Source organism: Patagioenas fasciata, chromosome 14, assembly GCF_037038585.1.
Source record: "Patagioenas fasciata isolate bPatFas1 chromosome 14, bPatFas1.hap1, whole genome shotgun sequence".
NCBI lineage: Eukaryota > Metazoa > Chordata > Aves > Columbiformes > Columbidae > Patagioenas > Patagioenas fasciata.
This window is the reverse complement of record NC_092533.1, coordinates 13,036,844-13,061,501: the sequence shown is the minus strand read 5'-3', so window position 1 is coordinate 13,061,501 and position 24,658 is coordinate 13,036,844. Positions and strand designations below refer to the sequence as shown.

The 24,658-nt window shown below is 38.6% G+C and overlaps 1 long non-coding RNA gene across 1 annotated transcript in view; it reads right to left on the bottom strand.

The window, feature by feature from the left end:
* LOC139829096 (uncharacterized) overlaps nucleotides 1–24,658 on the bottom strand; it is a 154,152-nt gene that overhangs the window by 106,102 nt on the left and 23,392 nt on the right. The window contains exon 2 of the long non-coding RNA XR_011741342.1: nucleotides 13,771–13,918. This is a non-coding gene — a long non-coding RNA (uncharacterized lncRNA). The remainder of the gene's footprint in view (nucleotides 1–13,770; nucleotides 13,919–24,658) is intronic.

Sequence of the window (24,658 nt, the reverse complement as noted above, 5' to 3'; positions counted from 1 at the left end):
GACCTAGAGGAAGAAATCTTATTTTTTGAGATATCTGCATTCTGGTTTTGACCTGACTTAATTCCCTCTGAACTTTTTGAACTTTAAAAAGCAAATTTATATCAATTTAATGAAAAAACAAGAGAGATGGTATTTTATGTATAAAACAATATCAGGCTGCAAAGATATATAGGAGAAAATGAAGGAAATTTAAAAGTTACTCACAAAAAAAGCTAATGTTTACTTCCAAATCCCAATACTAGCTGTCCACATCAGGATACATGAAAGGCACATGGAGGACCATCACATCTAGCATACCTATGGCATGACTTCAGACACAGCATCTATGGGTATCCCAGAGTTTTCATCACAATCCATTTCATGAAATCAGAAGGTTTACACCACTACATGGCACAATTATTTTCCAGTTGGTTAGTATAATTATTTCAGAGGGAGCCAAACTCCAGAGCTTACTGAAAGCTCACGCTTAGTTGAGGACTGGGCAAATTGCTCCTCAAAGTGCAGAATGAGGCATCTCCTTGAACTGACATCCAGGTTATACTCAAGAAAATCACCTCCTTAAGAGCTCCAGTAACTCTGCGCCTTGCTGAGAGGGATCTGTCCACTGCACACACCAACCAAATAAATGATTTTTTTAAGACCTTGTAGAGTCAGACACACGGTTCTTCTTAAAAAGGGGAGGGTCTTAAAATGGAGAGCAATAAGGTATCATCTGGCTTACTGGTGTTTTCAGATAATGGTACAGCCACAGATCAGAAGCAACGAAACATGGCTTAAGGATCTGAAAATGCCCCTGCTGCACTGGTTATGGGCTCCTGTCCTCTGTCACTCAGAGGCACGCACACACAGAAATGCCTTCAATCTGAACTGTCCTGGTGTGTTCACGAAATAGTTCCCAGTATGCAGATTATCCATAGCTTATCCTTTCCTGAATTCAGTTCCCATAAAGGTAAAAATAAAATAAAATTACGAAGTTTTGTGACTCCTTCCCTTGGCACGTCTCCGTTTTCTGCTCAGAATGTTAACATAGATGGCACAATTCAAGAGTGCTTCACATTTGTTTGTGTTTGGGGACATCTGGCAAGCTGGTTTGAGCTACTGCACTGCTGTACATCTGGAAATCCTGGAAATTTCTACTGAGTGAAACAGACCAGGGACTGAGCACTCGCAGAGTAAATCTGATTGTTCAAAAAGCCCTAAATATGCTGCCTCTTAAAAACTCTGGGCTTATTACATAGGACATCCTGGTTCATCTGACCATTCATACATGAAACTGTGTGTCTACCTCAATGAAAAAAATATTTTAAAAACTGTTTGGCAGATGTTAAATTGTAAAACTGGAAGGAACGTATGCTGAGTAAATATCCTGTTCAGGTGAGCGGCAAACACTTCAGACTTGTAGGTGAAAGAATTTTCATTGTACAGAATCAATTTTCTTTCAAGTTTTAGCAAATACTACTATTTGAAGGATATTATTAGAGAATTAATTAAAACAATATTGTAGGGATTTTTTACATTATTTAGTAATTAAAGCTAAGACCGCTACAATAACTGAAAAGGGAGTACTGGGGACTGTGGAAGCCCAAACCCATTCACGTGCACCTAAACAGTCCACTCATATGCCGATGATCAGATAGTTTGTCTTCACATGCTCATAATGAAGCAACTCTTTTGAGATTAAGAGTCCCCTCACAACAGCATTGGTTTGTCTTATTGGAGGACAGCAGGTTCCACCTTCGCTTGGTAATTTCTGAGTTGTTCAATTCAATTGATTATTAATTTCAATTTGTTCTTCATTAAAATAATTGTTCTTCATTTTTTTTTCTTTTTGCTATAGACACCATTCACCTACTTTGAAATATAAGATTAAAGTCTTCAAGTGATTAGAATCAGCTGTATCTGGATGCTTCTGTATGGTCACAAAGGAAGAAAGAGACATCACAATTCTGTGTTTTCACACATCTCATATGACTGTTGTCATAGGTAGCCCTTTCTCATTTATGGTTCCACTTCAGCTGATACTTTTGTATTATGTTTTTTAACATTTCTTTGACTTACAATGTCGCATAATTTGAGCCTTCAACTACCCTGATTTTTACATTTTGTCTCCACTTAACTTACTTTACTTGACTTCTTCAATATGAGCAAAATACACGTGACAATTCTTGCACAGTACAATCCATTCTAAGATCGTGACAATAGTATAACAAACCTAGTTATAGCTCTATATAAGATAAAGGCCAAAAGCGTATGTGAGTAGCTACTGCCCACAAACTGCAGTAACAAAACTCCTTTTCCATTCAAAGGAAATACTGGGCCTACACATCTTCAGAAAATAAGCACTCAAATTTAATCTTAATAATACTAATTAGGGGACTACATTTTTTTTCCTCAACATTCAGCCCAACGTAATATTGTTCAAAATGGGGGGATAATTCTTAAAAATTCAAAAATATAGAAAAAAAAAAAAAAGATAAACTCTATACACAATGTTGCAGCTAAATTATGAATTGAAATAATTCCATTATTAACACTGCACACTATGAATTAGAGTTGCAGTAATACAATTCTCGATTCCTAATACTTAGAATTTTCTCCATGGTGATTATGGTAAGAATAATAATAATACTGTGCAATAACAGCAATTAATCTAATTAGTTCATTAAACTGATGATGGCTATTATTCGTATAGGTCATAAATTAAGACACCAAAATATTCTACAAGATACTCTCTGAACGTAAATAGAGATGAAATGTGTTTTTCTCTGCACAATGGACAAGGCCGCAGCTGTTGCCTTGATGAAAAAAATAGAGGGATGATTATCTGAAGATGCAAATTATGTTTCTTTCACTAACCACTGTGAAGATTGAATATTGATGACATGAAGATCATTTTTCTTCATGTGGACAGACAACAGTCTCAGACCACTGCAGATGCGGGAAAGCTCTTCATTTCCCAGTTCAAGACCTATGACGTGACAACACCTCCCCTGCCCAATTCTTCTTTCTCTGTCCCATTCCCCATAACAAACTTCCATCTATAATGTTATACTTGTCACTATAGTTTCAATCATATGCTTGCTTACTTTCTCTAATACATTTATGGTGTTCTGCATATGAGTTTTGGGGTATACATTTGTATGCATTAACTGTACCTATGTGCAACATCATATATAATAAGAAACATATCTTGGTACACGGAGGTGAAAACCTTGGGAAAAGCTGCAGAAACATATGATAAATTATTTATGCCCTTTTTATTGCCTCACTGGCCAGATAACTCTGTGTTCCCTGGAGCTTTACTCTAACATTCCAAGCCACTGAGCAGATCACAGCATCCACCACTTACTTGAAATCAACATGCCAAATACATATTTCTTCCATCTGCCTCTAATGCGAAATGTCACCTCTTCTCTACAAGCACTGGTAAGATTTAGTCTGAAAAGAGCTCCAGGTTTCCCTGCTGTGAAAGCCATGGAGTCTGACAGCACCCAGCCTCGGAACAGGGGAAAGCCAAAGCAAACAGTGCCACCAAGACAAGACATTCCAAGGCCTGCTCACAACCACTCCAAGCCTTGGAACACCCCAGATCATCTACCTTGAGTACAGGTCAATCACATGGAAAATATGTTACCAGGAATTCATATTACTACAACTTTCTTGGGTTTCCTCGGAAAACACACTAGATGCTGTACCCCAATGTGAAGCCCTCCATGGAGGTCAGCAGCAGGTACCCCAAAGGTTGCCTCATCCCCTACATCCCAGATCCTGCTGGGAAAACAACGACCTGCAGGGAACATCAAGACAGAGAGAAGAGCAAAGTGGAAGCTGTAGATTTTTCCAAATGACAGAATTCCCAGTGACCACAGAGGAAAGGAACGTCACGTAAAATAAAAAACATACTGCAAAAGCTTCTGGGTTCGCAGTGTCCGGCTGATCTCAGAGTTAAGTAACCAGTTTCATCTCTTTTCAAAAGTTATTTAACACTGGCACAGGATGTCTGATTCTTTCATAAACAACTACTCTATAGAGAAAAGATGTTACTTTGTCCTGAGCTATACCCTTCACATATTACTGGCATATTAAGCTGACAAAAATAGGGGTTATATTCACACACATACAAATGCCACTTGCCTCCTAGAAGCAGCCTTGCTCTGCCATTGCTCCTGTTCCACCTGGCATCTCAGATCTATGCTTTTGTCAGGCTAACACTTTCCTTTTCCTACCCTAACAATTTAGGTTAGTGCCAGCTGATATTAACGTGAGTGAACCCGAAATATGACCAAGGTGTAGTATCTCCATATCCAAAAAAGAATACGATAAATAGTCATCATCTAAAAACATGTAAGGAATTAGAACGAAACAGTTGCACTGCAGCTGGGAAATGGCATCTGATTTTGCTTTCAAATATAAACCCAGAGAAGTCACAAAACAGGTAACTCTCAAAGTGAGCTAATTAGTCAGAATGTGTGGATGCTTCCGAGGCATAGCTGTATTTTTGTTTAATGTGCAACTTCAGTGGGGGTCTTGAGTTTAAAAACAAAAGGTTATCTTCTGTGCATTTTTAAGGGAAATAATGAATAATTCAATTTAAGGAAGAAAGCATAGGAACAATTGATTCAATCTTTGCTTTTCACTGCATTATTCATGCCGACGTTTCTTTTCATAAGAGGTAAGCTCCTCTTTCTTTAAAGAAACAATACTTCTAGAACAATTGCTTCTAATTCCAAAATCTCACAACATTTTCCAAGCACTGGGTCTAGTTTTGTGAAATGAGGTTGATGAAAAATATAGAAAAAAGACCCAAAAAAAGGATAAAAATTTAATAACATTCAATAGTATTTTTTGCAAAAGCGTTACAGAGTATTCGTGATTTTTTTCTATGAGCTCCTCTGTTGAAGGATCTAAAGAAAAGCAGGGGAAAAAAATCCCAATGTCTTAAAAACAACACAACTATTAAAAACAGTGTTGTAACCATTGTGCAAGAAATGTAAACTGAGACAAACGCAAATGTTTTCTTCGACAATTCATAATTGTTTCTCATTCTGCTTCACATTTTTCTTAATCAACTCAAGTTCATGTTCCATTCTATAGTACATATAGTATTATAGCTTCTTTAGGACCTGATTCTGCTTTTGCTTTCCTTCTGTTTTCCTTAATTTGCCACTGCTAATTTATTGTTTCTTACAGTCAGAGTGTTATAAAACAGATACGGGTCTCATCGTTCCTATAAATGTTTGTGATACATTCCCAATGAAAGTCATGGTCCTTCCTTGCAAAGAAATGCACTAACTCCAAGTGAGAAAAAAATTCTCCAAATTATAAGCAAGCTTCTGAAGGTCTTAAGATCTTGTTTCCAAAATAATGGCTTTGGTATTCATTCTTTTATTTTGCCTCCTTTGGGGTATTTTTTTGGTGTTAAGGTTCGTGTTTTCAGCTTCTCCCCAGAACAATGAGAAACAGAAAAGGTGCACTTGAAAAAATGAAAGCTGGTTCTTCAAAACTGTATCAGTCTGGCAGTTGGAGCTTTGTAAATAATACCAAATCCTGCAAGGAAAGAGAAACTAGGGAAATAACTGTTAAAGAATGCTAAAGACAAATGGAGAAGGAGAAGAGCGATCCAGAAGTCGAAGATGACCAACCAGCCTCCTTTTCTCACATCCTCCACTTGTGTCTTCATGATTATTCCTGGGATTTGCATGACAGTAAGCACAGAACAAAAATCACAGAACATTATTCAAGATCCTGTTTTTAACTCTGTCATTTTCTGTCTGCTTCTTTCAAAAAAATACTATTACTAATGTACAGGTTAGGTACTGATGAGGTCTAAAAATCTTACTGAAAAATACCTGTGTTCAGCTTGGAGAACTTTTACGTCCCTGGCACTGGATACACAGGTCTCTCAGACTTGAGAACAGCTCACTGAAAGCTGATGTACAAATACACTTTGTTTATGGCTTTGGTAGAGTGCGCTCACCTATCTTATGAAGGCAATGGAATACTGGAGAAACAATTACCAAGAACTTCTTATAACACCTTCAGCACAATGATGCGGTGCATATATCCAGCACTAACATTTATAGCTGTCAGTCATGACACCAATCACAGAAGTCTAATTTAGATACTGTTTCCAAGCTAGCATGGCATACATCTGGTGTGTTTGTTGTCATGAAATCTACTTGATGCTTTCTTAGAAACAGCACCTGCAGGTTTCCCTTTGTCCATCTTATTGCTGCAGTAGTCCAGATGTTTGCCTTTGTTCCACTCCAGTCAGAAACATAATGAAACATTTTCCCATTTCCTTGCGGGCAAAATTGTGTAAGCACAGCTGGTACAAATCACTGACTAAGAGTCTGTCTGGCATCAAATGGAATGGAGAGAGTAACTACAGAGCTACATGTCAAACACTGCCAGTCACATTTTTTTGCACCTTTGAATGTGGAGCTGAAACTCACTTCCGAACCTAATGTGGATCACCTGCATCACCTGAGATCACTTAACGCGGGCCTGTGTTATTGCAGCTCCGTTACACTCCCGCTGGTCAGCTAGACCATCCTCTTTTCTATCCAACACAGAGGACAAAAAAATATTGCCTTCATTCAGGATCCTGGTGTGAATAACAACCTTGAAGCCCTCTGCTAAAAACTTCTAGTGAAGCATGATTTTTAAAATGTAGCAATTTCTAAAAATCTAGGTCTCTTGAAGTGCGCTCCAGATAGGTACCTCTGAGTATTGGGTAGTTCAAGTCAATGATCAGATTTTAAGATCTTACTTCTCATTTGCAAAACCAGTGTGGTGAAGAATCTTCCCATTGTGCTGCTGGAGCTGCAGGGATCCACAAGACACGACTCAGAGGCTCCAGGTGTCACCTGCACTCCCTGACCTCTTAGGCCCAGACAGAACAGTCAAGAAAAGTCTTTGTTAGTAAATTTTCAGGGGGAAACAGATCCTTCGTTCCAGTCTATCTGGTCCTAAAATTTACAGGTCTAAGTCTCCTCTGATGATGTCCACAGGGTTGGGCACATGCTCAGACTGAGAAACACACACCTCTGGCGAGGTATGGTATTTTTGCTTAGTGACTCTCAAGCCTGTGCTTAGATTCTGATGTATGACTGTCAGAACTCATTCTGTTGAAGAATACTGAGTAGAAACGGCATAGCTGTGTCATTAAGAGATGATAATTTAATAAAGTGAAACATTTTTGCATAGGAAAACGTTAAAAAATAAAAGCATTTTTTCTCGTATAAAACCAAAACATGAGTCATCTCTCCTGCACTAAGAACAAATAAAACAATTAAAAGGGAAAACAACTTTGCTTCTGGGAGAAATTATGACTTTCTCCTAATCAAATGCATTAATTTTCATCAGTAAGTGCCTTAATGTGTGAAGGGAAAATGGCAATTTTCAGAGCTCTTCTCCCTGGAAGGATATTACATTATATCTTTTCCATTCTGAATGTCCCAGACATATTTTACAAGTGCTTGTAGATACTGTGAAGGTGGGATTGAATTCTTTATTTAAATTGCATCCCATCTACAGTTTCAGGTCATTGAGATACAAAAGGTCATGATATTTGCCTTTCATTTTTCTTCTCTCAGAATACTAAAACTGGAGACTATAAAGAATACTGTATGAAATATAATTTCTTGCCAATTGCATGAAGAATATACAGTGATTAAGTAAGTAGTTGGAACTGAGTTGTTTAATCCTATTCACCTAGGATCACCTTGAAAAATTTGGTTTCTCAATACCAGTATGAATATTTTAAAGAATACAGGAAAAATTCAAGGTGAAAAAAAGGCCACAAAAGATTAAAATCTGGATCATCTTTAGGTCAAAACCGCTATTTCTGAATAAAAACAATGGCAAAAATATAAGTAACTTCTCTTTTACATTGAGCATAGAATACATTATTTTCACTGTGGGATCATAAAATCCGCTAAAGAAGGAGCTAGGCTGGACATGGACTCTCCTCCCACCCCAAAAAACTCACAGCCAAACTTTGGAATAAAGCTTTCAATCCTATTTACATAGGACCCCTTTTTACTGTCCTACTAGCAAAGAAATGACAAAAAGTCAGGAAATCTTGCACCTACTTTAAGGCCACTTAACACTTTCAGATGGATGTGAAGAGGTCACAGTGCAAATGACAGTCAGAATCAGATTTCTACTGAAATTATTAGATTCACCGATTTTTAGGAACTGAAAAGGACCATTATCATCATCCAGTTTGACCTCTTGCATATTGTCAACCATAGGTTTTTAGCAATTTATTCCTGAAAAGAGCCTATAACGTCTGTTCCAGCTAGCTTATACCTTTGGAAATATGCCCATTTTGAGACATTAAGTAATCGATACACTGTCTCATTTCTCAGTAAATTTTTGATCAGTTGAAACAGTCTCACTACTAAACCAACGCTTCAGTTCTAGGACAACATCAAGTCCCATATTTTTCATGTACTCTAAATACATGGTCATGCTTTCAACATGACTTTTGTCAAGCAGGTATTTATGTATCAAAGCAAATGCTATCTTTTAGCATCTCAGAGTAGGGACTCCACAGATAGAAATTAGTCCATACTAGTTACTGTAACATAAAGTCAAAGTACGGTTACTGTGTAATTAACTGCTCAGCAGCCAGGCCCAGGAACACAATTCTGAGGGCCATTTAAATTACTGTGGTGAGAGAGTGCCTTGTGTGTTATTAAATTAAACTCTTTGGGGAGTTTCAGGGGACCATGGTGTATCTTGAGGTTTCATTATATGGAGTAATACACAGATACACCCATAAAAGTTTGGTCTTGTCTCAGTGTAAAGGCACTTAGTGCTTAGCTCTAGCCTATCTCCCATTAGACCCCCAGTGACCCACAGCAGCTCTCTGCTGGAGATGACCAGCTCCAGTGCAGGAAGATATCTCATCCTCAGAAACCGAACATGTCAAAGTGTGTCCTTCTATTTCCTCAGTAAAATTTCACATACTGCTTAGCTTCACTCTCCTAACACTTCTACAGATGTGTGCGTTCACCACATTTACAACCCCAAAGCAGCTCGGACTTGTGATACTTGTTCCCTTTCCCGCTATACCTCATCCCCTCAGCTGTGCTGGTCACAAGGCAGTGACGGAGCTAGCTGAGCTCTTTTCTTCTGTCTTTGGTGTTTAACCAGAGGAATATCTCAGGGAGGTCACAGAACAGCCTCAGAAGGAAGGGAGAGAGAGGGTGAAGCCGCAGGTAAGAGGGATGGCACTCCTTGTGCTGAGCCCTGACCACCTGGCATGGGCAGAAGTGGGGGCACCAACACCTTCCTGCTGCCCCACAGCCATCCCGCAGGGTAGGTGAGACTCACAACAGCTCACTTAGAGCTACACATGGAGAGACAGGGCCTGGAACGGGAGTGTGACACACATTTGTAGCCTACCTTATTTGTGGAGCCAAATCGATACCGACCCCAGAGCAAGCAATCACACAATAATGTCATAACCCACCGACTCCATTATCAACCTCCTGATTACCCTTTGAGGAGCACATTTGAGACAGTGTTCACCAGAGGGGAAGGGCTTTCTATTTACACAGCTGTGGATCTCCACAGATAACTGATATACATTTTTTTTTTTAGAATCTGCTCCTTTTGAAGAGATAAAGTATTCAGCAGGTTGATAGAGCTTTCAGCTGCAACTTTTTTGCTTCCTCACCCTAAAGTCTAATAGCTCATCAAGATACATCTTGCCGTATCTGCTGCTTCTCCTCCTCCCCCCATCATTTCCACTGTCCTTTTCAGCATCCATGGTTTTAAAGAGTTTCTGCTTATAGAGCTTCTGGCAGGACACCCACATGTCTGCTGATGTTGCATCACATTACTGATTTTTGATCTGAAACTGGTATCTTCTCACTTCTAAATACATTATATATCTTTACTACCTATTTGTTTTGTGAAACTTAAATTCGACTTTGTGTTGTGATTGCTAACTTAATGTCTTCAACTGATGATAAACCATTTCATTCTCTTTTCGTAAACACCACCTACAAGTACCTATTTAACTTCCTTGAATATATTACCTCATTTTATTGTGCATTCACGGCCTTACTCGTATACAGAAGTCACAATTTGTTACCATTAAAATCTTGTTACAGAGGATTATTTTCAATCACTTGTTGAAATTTAGCTTTTGTGCTAGGAAACAAGGAAGAACTGACAGACAGCAAGAACGTGATGGACTTATTTTCCAGGATGCTTTTCTGCATTCGTGCTAAGGGTATTAGATGGATTTACTTCTTCAAAGAGGAGTCAGAAGGGAGTTAAAGATAAAAAGAAGATTAGTTTGACACTGTGGGACTGGGAATCATTTTTTAAACAGATTTAAGAATACAAAATAGGAAAAAAATATAAAACCTAGGTTATACCAAACTTTCTCTCACTTTTGGCTTCACTGCACATTGTATATGTTAGATTTCCGAATACATAATTATTGGAAAAAAAAGACTATTAATTTGTTTTCAGTTAAATACATAGAAAACATGAATAACTCTCAGTTCTTTCACTTTGAAGTGTCAGGTGTCACTTTTCAGTGCTAAGTTTATTAGCCTTTAAAGTCTTTTTCTTTCTTTGCTTTGTGCTACTGTTCTTTTCATCATGTGTCACATTTATGGAAATCATAACTAACATTTTGAAGTGCCCTGTTTATACCACAGATGGTATATTTTTAAATTTATATATTTATTTTTATTTACCTTTTTTCTGACTTAGAAATTTAATGAGCTTTCTCTCACCCCATACCCAGGGGAAGCAAAACTGAGTGAGGCACATAAGAAACACTAACTGATTTTATAGCTGTTAAATGTGGAATATGTTATTCATAGCAGAGGAATTAGAGCCTGTCACCCGTATAAAGATGCTCCAAGTCTGATTGGACAATGTCTTTTCTTTAGTTGGGAGGAAGAGTAACTTATTCAAAAATCATCCTACTAAATTGAACAGGAGCTCCTGTGGAACAACTGAGTGTAAAAGAATAACAATATATCAAAGCATAGCAGCAATGAGGACACATTAGCTGCATTTTGAGTGGAAACTCAAACAGAAGGCAGCCAATTCTGCAAAGTTTGATTCAGCAAAGATGCTCTGATATTATCTATGACCTTAACATTCACCAGGAAAATATTTAAACACTTGAACATTTTTAAACATAAATCAATCACTGGAGTTAAACACATTTAGACAAATCAAGGTGTGGACTCCTGATGTACAACACAATAGGAAGTCTCTAGCAGAACTGGGATTTTACTGTAATTTCCCTGAACATCAGCCTAATACACTCAGAACACGACCCATCCTCCCTCTACCTAACGCATCTCAGGAAGGGATCAAATGTTGGAACTTTTTTCTGCTTGTAGGTATGAAAACACAAGGTACGAAACCAGTCCTGGCCTCTCTGTAGCCAGGTGCATCTAGAGGGAGTTGATACAAAATACTAACACTAAACTATCACCACTAGCACTTCAGCATCTTCCTTGCTCTGCCTGCCGAGAGCATCTTATGTAGTCGGTATTTTAGACTGTTGGAAAGAATAAGAAAAGACATAAAGGCTGCAAAACAAAGTTAGGGCAGTAAGGAACTAGGAAAGAAAGAAGAAAGCAACGTAAAAGCGTGTGAAGTATAAAAACAAGTCAAAGAATGGAGCTAAAACAGAAGCCAGCAAGAGAAAATATATTTGGCCCAAAAAAAGTGAAATAAAGTGTAGGACAGAGAAGTTGTCATCAACGGCTATTGCCCTCAGTGGGAATGCAGGCAAACTATCAAGCAAAAATAGAGATGCTGAAGGGAAAGGTTTTACTGAACAAAACTGATTTTGTACAGAGCTCTATTTCCATACAGCCCAATTACAAACCCCACGTCTGTGCTCAGGACAAACAGCACAGGACAGACAGTCACTTCTGAAAATCCTGACTCTCTTAATATAATATACTTCAGCAATGCTCATGATGTTACATGAGGAGTATATAGTATCTATATTCACCTTACCCATTTTGCCACTCTAATAACATTGTTTCTGCTTCTAATTGCAGAAATGTTGATAGCAAAGACGTATTACAGCAGAAAAACTGTGAAGCTCCAGAGAATTTGCTGTGCCTATATTTGCACAGCAACTCAAGAAGGATATCTTCTATATTACACAGTTAACTTTGCAGCTTTTTCCATTTTCGCCCTACGGCTTCAAAGAAGTCAATAAGCAATTGATAAATCTTCTGTCACCCTGGGCAATTAATGGGAGTTACACAGCATTGGCTGCATCAATTTTTGTGTATGTGAAAAGCAAAAAATTGATTTCACAAATTTACTGGTGCTTATTGATTTAGTGCCTGTCCCCAGGCCATTCCCATTTAACGCTTTTGTGCGGCCATTGAAAAAAATTTCAAGACTGTCAAATAAAATCCGTTTCTTCAGAGCTTTATCTGTTACATTATTTTGCAAGTATTTTTAGCCCCAGCAATATGTTTTCAGGCTGAGCTTCGGGCTTGTAAGATTTTCATCATCTAGAAAGTAAGCATAAATAAACTGACCCAACCAAGCATGAAGTGGAGCTGTTTCAAAGGTTCAGTGTCCTTTTGAGAAGGCAAAAATTCCACCTACAAAAATACATACTGAGAATTCACAGGCTCAGGATGGGTTTACAGACAAATCAAAGTACTTGTGCATCTAACTGTCCAATTTGCATCTGCATGCATCTGATTGGCAGCTGAATACCATGAACATCCATAAAAATTCTTGCTCCGAGTAGCCAGATTTGTTCCCAGAACTGAGCTACTAGCAGAGGATCACAGAGACAAACGCAACACAAGTAAACTCCATGTACTAAAGAATAGCAGCCTTTTGGGAAATTTGTCCTCGTGCACCTGTAGTTCACAGCTCATCATCCACATTTGTGAAGACACAATAGGCAGAACAGCAAGGGAAAATTACTTTTCTATTTTTTATTTTTAGATATTAACTTCTCTTTTTTTTTTTTTCTTTTTCAAATAGCATTGAATAGGAAGTTATTCAATTTTGAATCCTCTTTAGTCTCATCCTGTTTCAGGCCTTACAGATGACAGTGCTGGTCTGATCTAGTTTTCAGCACAGTGATACTGTGTACCCTTTCCTTCCTTCCTTCCTTCCTTGTTTTCTTTCCTATAGAGGCTATTTCCTAGAATCTGCTGTCAGGACCAACAGCAAACACTCCTGATGCTCATAAACTTGCTGCAAGGAACAGCTAAAATGAGATTTAGAAATACTTAATGAGATACCAATCATCTTCCTTTGCAAAGGGATGACTCACCTGCCTGCTCTTCAAACACTGATGTAAATTGACTTGGTTTTCAACAACATTTTTATTGTGAGGAAATACACTTTATTTCTGCAGGATGTATGGATATAATTTGTGTGCTGAGCTGCGAAAGGAGTCCGGATGAGAGACAATGGTGTTCTTACGTACTTGGAAAACTTGGTACACTATCTTTTGGAGCAATTTTGCACCAGCACTTCAAAACCTGAAGTCAAAAAATCCAAGTGACAATTTGCTTCTGCAGGAGTGAAGCATTTGTGCACTGATATACACAGAAGAATAAGGTAAGAATATGTCCACAATCATAACGCAGAAAGTGTGATAACTTATGAACAGCAAATTTGATCCCTTTATGCAAAAACGCCAGGCTCGGATAAATGTAAAAGTGCTCTAGGGCCTCTGGATGTGTAAAACACACCTTGTATGACCTTCCTCTCCCCCGTAAGCCATCGTACCTTAGCTCTCAGCATAAGACATCAGATACCACGCTCTGCTAAGAAGCTTCCGCTGGGTCTGAATGCACATCAGGCTACGCAGTTTCCAAAAACCCACTTGGCACAGCGGTTGTTCAGGGTATAAACTGTCTGCACTCGGTATCTTCTGCTGGAAACAAAAAGAAAGTTAACAGCTTTACTACAGAATCTTCTTTCATCGCCTGTCTAATGCAATGAGATCCTCTGAAAGATGAAATAAACACTAGTAATACTGTTACTTATAAAGACATGATAACTACTGAGGTAAACTTTAATATGTGAATTCCAGTAAAGAAATCAGAAATTATACAAACCAACTTCCAGTCATGTAACTGACAGCAGAAACACCAAGTGCATATATTAAAAAAATACTGTGAGAGAATGAGAGAAGTAATTTTTAATAAGATCTAACAAACTGAAATTTAGCAGGATGACTTGTCAATTTGATATCCACCAAGTCAACGATCCCATATCTCAGCAAGGATGGCTAATTACTTAAGCAGTGTTGTTGTGGTGACACTGTCAATTCCGTAAAATGTTTCCATTTTTCACTGACAGAATAAAGGATCCCTATGTATTCTAGTAATGACTGTCCTTGAACAGTGGAAAAATGTTCTCTGAAGTATTTCTAAAGGAACAACAAATAAATAAATAAATGTTGTTATTATTTCCTTCTCTCATCCCATTTCAGGATTCAAGTAAATAAAACCTATAAAGTAATATCTTAACTAATCACCTTGACTGTCAATAATCTCACTTCTACCAAATTCTGAGATGGGAAGAAACAGTGTCAACTTACTTCAAATCAGACCACATACAGCAGGAAAATTATTTTACTGCCGTATATTGTAATTTATTACTCACTAAAGGTCTAATGTCAAGCCTTATATTAGTTACCACTTCAGTGACTTAAACTACAAGCTCCTTGGCTTTTGGCAGGTGAATGCAGAGTTGAGCAAGGACATGAGAACATGCAGTTCCTGTCACTTCCACACCTTTATTGTCATGCAGCCCACACCGTCTATATTCTGTCACCAGCCACTGCTGTACCCGTGTCACACGTGACTCATGTGGCATTAGTTACCTGACTTGAAAAGCAACTTAAACAGGGATGGTGCATGTTGAAGAAGCCACTAGATCACATTCATTACAGCCAACAGAAAGAATCAGACTGTTATGTGATGAGTGATTCACCATGGAAAAAGATGCTACTGTCACATAACACAGCTGCGGATACTGCTCAGCACAGAAACCAGATAGATCACTGTAAAATTACCGTTGTTGGAAGACCCTGCATTTCAGTGCAATTTCAATTTTATGTCTGCAATTGTTAACTTTTGGTCTCTTCTTGCCTCTTCACAACAGATCAGAGAGCTGGTGGTAAAAGCCTTTAAATACCAATGTGGTCATAGACCGGATTTGTGCCAGACAGGAGAGAAGACTTAAACTGGTATGTATTTGCTCAATTCAACCATCAGAAGCTCAAAGGCCTAATTTCAGAAGTTCAGAGGAAGAATTCCCAAAAAGTTTACAAAACAAAACCACCCACATACTTTCAGATTGCAACCCTGCATTAACAATTGAAATAAAAACACCTGTTCAAGTGATTAAGAGATGCAAAACAGGAAGGAAGCAAACATCATTAAAAGCTGCACAACACAACTTATGAGGACTTTCCCAGGAGGAAATGTGTAAGTCTTTTTGAAACACAGAAAATCTTGACCATTCCTAAAGCCAGAACAGAACCCAGATAAGGACCATCAGGTTATGGCTTCAGAAGACATGAAGTGGCATTGCTGCCTTGAGGGAAGGAAAATTAACATCAGGCTGTATGTTATGAGATTGAATTCACAACTGAAAGTAGCCATTTGATGTGTTTAGAGGCCATTCATTTCAGAGCTACTTAAAACTGAAAAACAATGCCTTGTGGGAATTTTAGGATTAAGCCCAAGCCCTTGGTGGCATTTAAAGACCTTGCTCCCATTGAAATGAAACTCTTGAGTGCCATATCCAAAAGTGATTAAAATGTTCAAGAAACAGTCAGATAATTGGAAAATAATTACATGCTAAAACTCTACTAAGAACAAAGAAAAAGTACGCTACACCTATCATACAATTCATTCACAGTACAAAAGAAATTACATTTTAATGGTATTACAAATATTACATTTATTCAGTGTGTATGATTTATTATTAAAAGGGTAAAATGAAATATTCTGTTTAATCAAATGTATTCAAAGTAACTTCCTTGGATGGAAATGCAAAACCCAATTTTCTTCTTAGCTCTCCATGGAGACTCTTACAGGCACGGACAGTGTCCATCGTCGGTGGCGAACACCACACGCTCTCTACGGCACCATTTCCCCCTTGCCCCAACTGCTGTTCACTCTGCTGCTTCTCATCCCCCTGGTTCAGCTTGGCAACGGATTTGATTTGGAATCCAATGAACTGAATTGAAAGATCTGGATTTCGGTGAGACCTGGACCACCCCTGTCCAAACAGCAAGAAAAGCAGGAGGCAATTCAGTCACTATTGATTCCGAGCTGAAGTTTTCTAGGTAGTTCAGTGGTATTAGGACCAGACTCAAACTTTCTTTTCATTTCAGAAGTCTATGTTTTCTAATAAAGAGCTATGTAAATGCAATAAGAAAATATTTGATAAACCTCTTCATTTATTCACATAAGTCCAATATTAATTTGAAAATCTCTGAGAACAAATGCAATTCTGAGATCATTTGGATTTTCTTCTCCAGAGTAATTTTCCAACATCAGTGATCTGGCAGAATAGAAGGAAGAGTTTTTGTTGACTTTTTTGGAAATCGCCTGGGTACTTAAAAATTTATTCTGGAATTTGTTCTATTCATCCAGTTTCTTCACCAAGGCCTATTTTCATAGCACACCTGCTGTGCAGATCCTGAAGCGCTAGCGAGAGCCCGGCAGAACAGCGCAGCCTCGCACTGCGGCGGCCAAACCAGACGCCTCTAGGGGAGCATCTCAGCTCCAGCAGAACCTCATGTTCCCTCGAGTCTACCACTTCCAACTCGCTATTCCAAGATAATGCAGGTAGCTGTGGACATGCAAAGTTATGCCCAGATGGGTCCCTCCTGCCAGTGTTAGCATGTGTTAATGCTCCCTTCGCCACAACCATCCACTCGTTTCTGTCACTCAAATTCCCTCTCCTCTTTCTTTTCTTGGACTTTGAGTCCAGCCCACTTAGCTATTAGTGATCTTATGTTAGTCTTCCTACCTACAAATTCCTCTGCAAGGATAGATTTCCTGTTGTGAAACCGCAAGTCCTGATGCATAAACAGAAAACAGGAAATTTTAAAGTTGCTTTCCACTCTAGTTAAAATGCTTATCAACATAAAACATGAAATTCTTATTCAACTGTTAACAAAGTTCTAGTAGACGTCTGTAAAATCATTGAATCATTTCAGTTGGAAAAGACCCTCATCAACCGTAACCTAATCTAACTCTAGCACTAAACCATGTCCCTAAGAACCTCGTCTAAACACCTTTTAAACCCCTCCAGGGATGGTGACTCCATCACTACCCTGGGCAGCCTGTTCCAATGCCTGATAACACTTTCTGGAAAGAATTTTTTCCTAACATCCAATCTAAACCTCCCCTGGTGCAAATCTGGGCCATTTCCTCTCATCCTATCGCTTGCTACTTGGGAGAAGAGACCAACCCCCTCCATGTTCCAATCTCCTTTCAGGCAGTTGCAGACAGCAATAAGGTCTCCCCTCAGCTCCTGTTCTCCAGGTTGAACCCTCCAGGTCCCTCAGCCACTCCTCATCACACTTATGTTCCAGGCCTCTGGACCTGGTTTTTAAATTACATCAATATCTTTTAATAGTGCATTCAGTAGAAGTAAATGCATATTCTACAAATCTCCAAAAAGAAAACATTTTAGGGCTTCTCCTCAGTAAAGACTTTTCCAGGCAGTTGGGGTTTAAAGATATTAACTAATGGCTACTACAATGGACATACTATTTCAGCAATTGAAGTTTCTGTTGTCTCAGAAAGAATATAAGAGAAATAGACTGTTGGATAAGTAATTTCAAAAATGAAATGAAAAAATGCATCCGTGAAGTGAAAACTCTAAAGAACTACAGAATAACAAACTAAGCAGATACATTAATGCACAGTTTATTATACTGAATATTTTCCAAATGGAAGATTCAGAGTATTAATGTTTTATTATTGTGGGAATAACTAGATGTAAATCGAAAGAATGAGACAGCATACAACATCAAGTAGGTTAATTTTCCACTAAAATAAAGTTAGTGATTTCAAGAGCGTTGTGAAGTCTGACTGTGCTAATGACAACTCAGTTATCAGACAGTTAGGCTTAACAGGTTGGCTGTTGTTTAGTCAATCTGCATATTGATTTTATATGGTGCCTGCAAGAGTTCATGGTACTCAGCAATAAAGCTGTGAATGTGCACATTTCACCTCCGACAGCTCCACACAAGCAGCAAGAGCCTCTGACTGGGGCGGAAGACGCTCCCTGTTACTACCCTGTCATTTTTATTTTCCATTGCTTTTGTGTTGTGCGAAATAAATGCAGAACACCCGGATGCTTCTTTCTACTCTTCTCACTCTGAATTCCAGTCCAACTTCATCCAGCCACAGAAATCATCTAACCATACTTGATTTTCTAGTGTGCCCTTTAAACTCACTCTCCTGCAGCTGTTGAGGTCCTCCTGGCTGCTGTCTCCTGCTTCAGGAACTATTGGAACAGCATCCAAATATAAATCCAAATAGCTACTGGGTAAACACAAATTATGCAGGCTGCCGCTGGATATAACAGTTTCTTAAATACTCTGTAGAACATTCTCTTGTGGACCAAACATTACCTTAATAGATATTTTCCCTGGCAAGCAAAATACACATATTACTGTCCTATATCCAAAGTTGCACTGATACCAAGATTCAGTCCTCATTAGACACATTGAGTCCTACATTATAACACAGCAAAACTTGTTCCACTACAGCTTCAGAAGGAGCTACCGAGGCTGCCTGGGAGCTGACAATCCCTATTCCATCCTTTCTGAATGTTCCTGGGCACTTCAGGTCAGATTATCCAACTGTAATCAAAGTAAACCACACAACCAAAGCCCACCCAGTTGCATTTTGACATCCCTCTTTACTGGGCCAAAGACAAAGACAAATGGTAGAGTAAAGGACAGTGGAGAAAGGCATCCCTGTTAAGCATACTGAAAATAAATTTAAATTATATTTTTCCTCTACTGAACCAGGTGATTACAGTTCCATTGAAGTCAGAGAAGGAGCACCCAGAAGTGTTGTGTCATCATTATAAAACATCTCCTTAGTAAAGTGAGTGATGTAGCAATGATCTGATAGAAAATTGCTGACGTTTGGGTTATAAACAAGCAAATAGGTTAATTCAAAAGGTGAAGTATACCAGAGCTTGCCTGAATTCTAAATAATTCCCATCTGCTATAAGGAACTAAAGGCTGAGTGGATAGCAGTTGCTGTTATCATCTGTGTGCCTGTGATTAAATCTGTGGTCAGCAGTTTAACCTACAAAACCAATAATATTTGCTGCTCCTTTACATGTCCTTCAAAAAGATGGCAAACCAGATCCTGTGGTTTATTTTACATACGACACTTGAACCACCAGATCCATGTCCTCTCTGCAGTCACTGATGTGAGAGAAATGATCCTATCACAGCTGCTTCACTTGTCTTTCTGTTCTGGTAGGAAGTATCCTGTTCTCCAGATATTGTGATAGATGCATTGCATCTTTGTTTTTCTGTAGAAAAGGATGGCAATTCCTACCCATATATACACAAGAGAATCTATATATGATATAGGGTACAAATATATTGGTCTTGTCCCCAAAAACTGTTTTCTTCCTCCAGTAAATCCTTGCTTTCCCCATCTATAGAGGTAAGAATGTTTTTTCTTTCCTATTTTTTCTCTCAGTTCCTTTTCTTTGATTAAACTACTTGTCCTTTCCTCATATATATATTAAAAAAAAAAACCAAACACAAAACTAAACAAAACCAAAACACATACACCCCACACTGTTTTCCTTCTCTCTCCAGTCCGGTATAGTCAGCCACTTCATCAATTTAATATCAATGATACACAAGTCTGAAAAACTGATAACCACAGATGGCTATGCTCTGGCTTCTGTGATGAGAAAGTCTCCCAGGCCTCATTTTAAATGGATCTTTCTTAATGAATTTTGTAGCTTATAGTTTTCATGCAGTGCTTTTCTTTCACTGTTACAACAAATGTTTGTGAGTAAGGGGAATTTGACACTGAACCCCTGATAATGTCCTTTATTCTGCAGTTCTCAACAGATTTGGAGTAATCCAGTTCTGCACTTGTGCAATTAACACTATGCTACATTTCATGCTGGTCTTCCAGTCGTCTTAACCGCTGGAATGAAATAACAGGAGCTTAAATAATTTTCTATTGCTTCAGGATTTGAAGGTTTATAAAGACAGGATAAAGGCTTAATTCTTTTTAATCGGTTCTGTGAAAACTGTTTTCCTCTACATGATATCAATCCCATAATTTCTCTAGTTTTAAAAAATATCCTGGAATTATAGTTGTCATGGTTCAGCCCTAAAGTAATGGGAGAAAACAAGAGGTACCCACACATTTGGCATAAAAATGAAACTAATGGATTTCATCCATTCAGTGAAATAGGTGAATAACTATTCACTGCATAGCAGAGCTTGGATAAGCTTTGCTTTGCTAGTGAATTAGTGTTTGTGAACTTCCAGGAATCAGATAAATTTCACGTGACAAAACAGTCATGGTGTGTATATATACATATATTTTATTTGTTTATTTAATAGAGATCGAGAGAAACCCTGAGCACATTCTGGCTTTAGCCTGTGCACCAGCACAGGGCACAGCTGTTGACGCTACACACGGCAAGGGCAGCGTACAGTGTCACACATGGACCGTTCCAATTGCTTCCCACACGACCTCTGCCTGGGAGGACTCACCAAATTCTACTCAAGTCAACAACAATGCTTCTAGTGACCTTGACAAGTTCCCTGTCACTTCCATGATGAAATTAAACAACACTCTGCCACCTTCCTTGTGATGTGTATCACAGAACTGGTTATGACTTCACTGCGCCTCCCAGTGACAAACAGCTGTTCAGGAACAGCAAGAACAGCTTCTTACAGTGGAGCTACACAGAGAGTACAGCACCATGGCAAAGTTTCAGGAAAGTAATACATAAAGCAGATTTGTGACTTTGTGGTTCAAGTTAAGATATAGTAGGGCACTTTCTCCTTATAAGGCTGCTTCCGTGTGTCATTGATTTTGCAGTTTATTATTAAAGTGTCTTACAAGAGAAATGGCAACCAGATTTGACAGTGGGAGACATATTAATGGCATGGAACCTTAGAAAAATGGGCACTCAGATAGTTATTAATCAGACTGAGCTACTCCATGAGCCTCCCCTTGCTCCCCTTTGCTTTGACAAAGAAGCAAGTCCTCTGGCATCCTCCAACTCATTTTAACAATTCCACAACCATGGATTTCCCTTCTGCTCATGAAGCAACCTGCTTCTTCAAAAACTGTCACACTGGTTCCCAAGCAGTACTTACCACATGTCTCTACAATAACATAATACGTTAAAAAGTAATAAAAGCTTGTTCTTCTCTTAAAAAAAAAATTACAGAAAGTTACATTCCTGTAGTCAGCTGTGATTAGTTCTAGTCTAGTTCTCTGGAGGAGGAGGACATGACATTTAAGACACAGAGTCACTCTATTCCAAAAGGCCTATTCCTAATAGCATTGAAGGGAAAAATTGATTCTTTTGATCTTGTATTTTAATCTTAAATTTTAATTTGAACCATAAAATTTTAATAACTGTCCTCTAGGTTTCAAAGAGAACATCACTAAGTATTTTCTGCACACTGCATATTACACATGTAAAGCCAGATTCTTTTGTATCTGCAAGAACTGCGAGGGCTGCTTATTAAATTAGTAATGACCAGCAGTCAATGGTTTTCGGCCCCTGTGAATGTGTGTTGTGTCTTAAGCCAAGAAGAATAAAATTACTGTTGTCCATGTAGAGCCTTCACTTTCATAAACATCATGGCATTTTAAAATTATGTGTATCATCTTCATATAGGATTAAAAAAAAAAAAAAATGCAAGATTTCCCTAATGATTTACTTATGAGGCTTCACCAGGTTGAAATACAAAGTAATTGCTCGTGTCCTCCCAAGATCTGAAAAGCTGATAATGAATTTTGTATGGTACAAAGAATCATGGGCCGGCTGGGGTCATAACTTCACCATACAGCTGATGGGCAGCAAATTTTCTAATATGAGCCCAAGGGGAGATCAAGTTAGCTCCTGAGCCAGCTGACTTGGTCTAATGTGTCTGTCTGTCCTGCAACAGGGCAGAGGGCTACCTGGGAGTAAAAGTCTGCAGCCTTCTGTGGCACATACAGCTTGTGTCAACTTGCATGCTGAGAAAGCATCTTTGGCTTCTTACATTGAAAGGGGCAGCAAATGTTATTCCCCCTGATAGCGTAATTACACAGAACAGAAGCAACCACATAAAAAGTTGAACTCCAATTCATTTTACAGTATCAGCTGTTTGCCTACAGTTTTTAGTTTAGAAGGCCAGGAAAGTTCCTAATGTTTGCAAAATGTATTTCTATGGGGAGGCTAAGGAAAAAAAAAATAAAATGTTGAGGTAATGAAGTCTTCTTTCATTTCCAATTCCCTTTAATGTTGTTGCTATTCATGCAGAAATTGCCTTAAATTTTCCAAGCAATACAAACTGAAAAAAACTTTTTAACAAGCGGTTCTACCCTCACACACTGTTTTAAGATCAAACTTGCTTGTGTACAAAAGCAAGACAGCCTTCTGGATCTGGCTCAGCCTTCAGCCAAATTCGGAAAGAATGGTTTACGCAGTTTTTACCTCAAATTGGTATATTTTTCTGTTTATTGCTATAAGGTAGGATTGGAAAAAATGTCAACAATGCTAAAACTAGGGTGAGCAATGATGTACAAGCAAGTTATTGACATTTCTTATTGCTATATCCCCTATAGGTGCCTCTTCTTCACTAGCAGCCCAGCACCTTCCCAAGCACTGGTGCCACCAGTGCTCCCACTCTGTCACCCTGGTGTCGGGTTCCACACGGACCAGCATGGAGAACCAGACTGTGGCTGCATCTTCTCATCCCCTGTGGCCTCAGGGCAGAGCAAGCCTTGCCTTGTCATCCACATCGCTGTGAATATTACTGCATAAAACTGCTGAAACGCTATGGTGGGGAAATCAGAGCTTGCATATGAAGAATCAAGTAAAAGGCTGATGAAGACAGCCTTTAAATAAAATTATTCATTTAGAATAAAGTCTGAAGTTAAAAGCAATCTGTTGTTTTTTATGGTTCTGCAAATCAAGTTGCCTTTTCCTGAAAGAAGTCTAACCGTTTACTTAGCCGCCATTCCAGGGCATAGCATGAAGGTAATGAGAAGCTTGTTCCCGCATCCTCCTCCTAGCTGTCCTTCAGGATGTCTGGGCAGAAAACATCTAGGAGGAGAATTTTTAAGACATTATAAGAGGATGTTCTTTGAAAAGAGTGCATGCCATGTTGTCAGAAGCTGGAAAATATTGAAAATGGTAAACAGAAATAGTGCAGGGGAGTTATTAAAAATGGATGGAATAACAAGACAATAAATATGTTTATGATATGGTTGTGTATTCATTGCATGTTATTTCTCAGATTGGTATGTCATCCTATGTCATGTTTCCACAAAACAGGCTCAGTAGGTCAGTTACTGACAAAATAATTAATTTCTTGTTTCTGTTAAACAGGAATTTCATCAGTTGGCAGCATTACAGTTTTTTAAAATGGAGCGAAATTTCAAATTTCATATTCAACCCTTCTACCAGAGATCACCAAAAAGCTATCAAGCATTGTAATCGTTATTTTATCATCATAAAGTTCATGTTAGCAAAACTACTTCATTCCATTTTCGCCATATTTTGAGCATCCATGGGAGATGCTACTAGCAATATAAATTTAAGTTAATTGTAACAGATTAGGATAGAAATTTCCTTGTATTTCTCACAGGTTCCTCCCTTGAATTAAGATTAAAGCCCACCCACATAAAAGCAAAACTTTCCCAAGTCAGTGTTGACAGAGGCTGAGAAGGATATTGCAGGCAAGCAGCACAAACCACCTTATCCAAAAGTCATTGACATGTAGTAACATACACGGAGAAATACAAACCAGCCCAGGCAAGGCAGGGTTTGAGATTTCTCTTTGTTAAAGCCAAGAGAGCATGTGAACACATAGGGAAATAGTGGAGCACTGAAACGGAGCAAGAGCTCCAAGGGAGAGAACAATTGCTGATACAAGATCAATGGACAAAAGCAAGTTTGCAGTTGCAAAGTAGTAACTGAGAGTGAAGGAAGATGGGGTGAAATATTAATTGTTCAATTTCGCCAGGGTAACCCACAAGAGGCAGAGGAACTTGCCCTTTGCTTTCCCTCTCCCCTCGCCGTGCTGCTGTGTGTTCGGACAGGCAGGCTGTGCCGACACAACACTGTGTGCACAGGGAAAGGCTTCACATTTGGAGATTGCTGCAAACAACAGCTCTTGCCTGGACATGTTTGATTTAATTCTGCCAAAACCTCAAGTTGAAGTGTGCTACCTGGTGCAGTGCATCTCTTCCACTTTCTACCTTCTCTAATTGTGCTCTCATTATATTGTATTTAAGAACATGCAAGCAAAAAACTCAAAACAAATCATGGATGAATTAATTTCATTTCCAGCTACCAGGAAAATAGTTTTAATTGTTAACTCAAATAGGAATTCTGTATTTCTAGGGTAAAACATTTTCTTCTT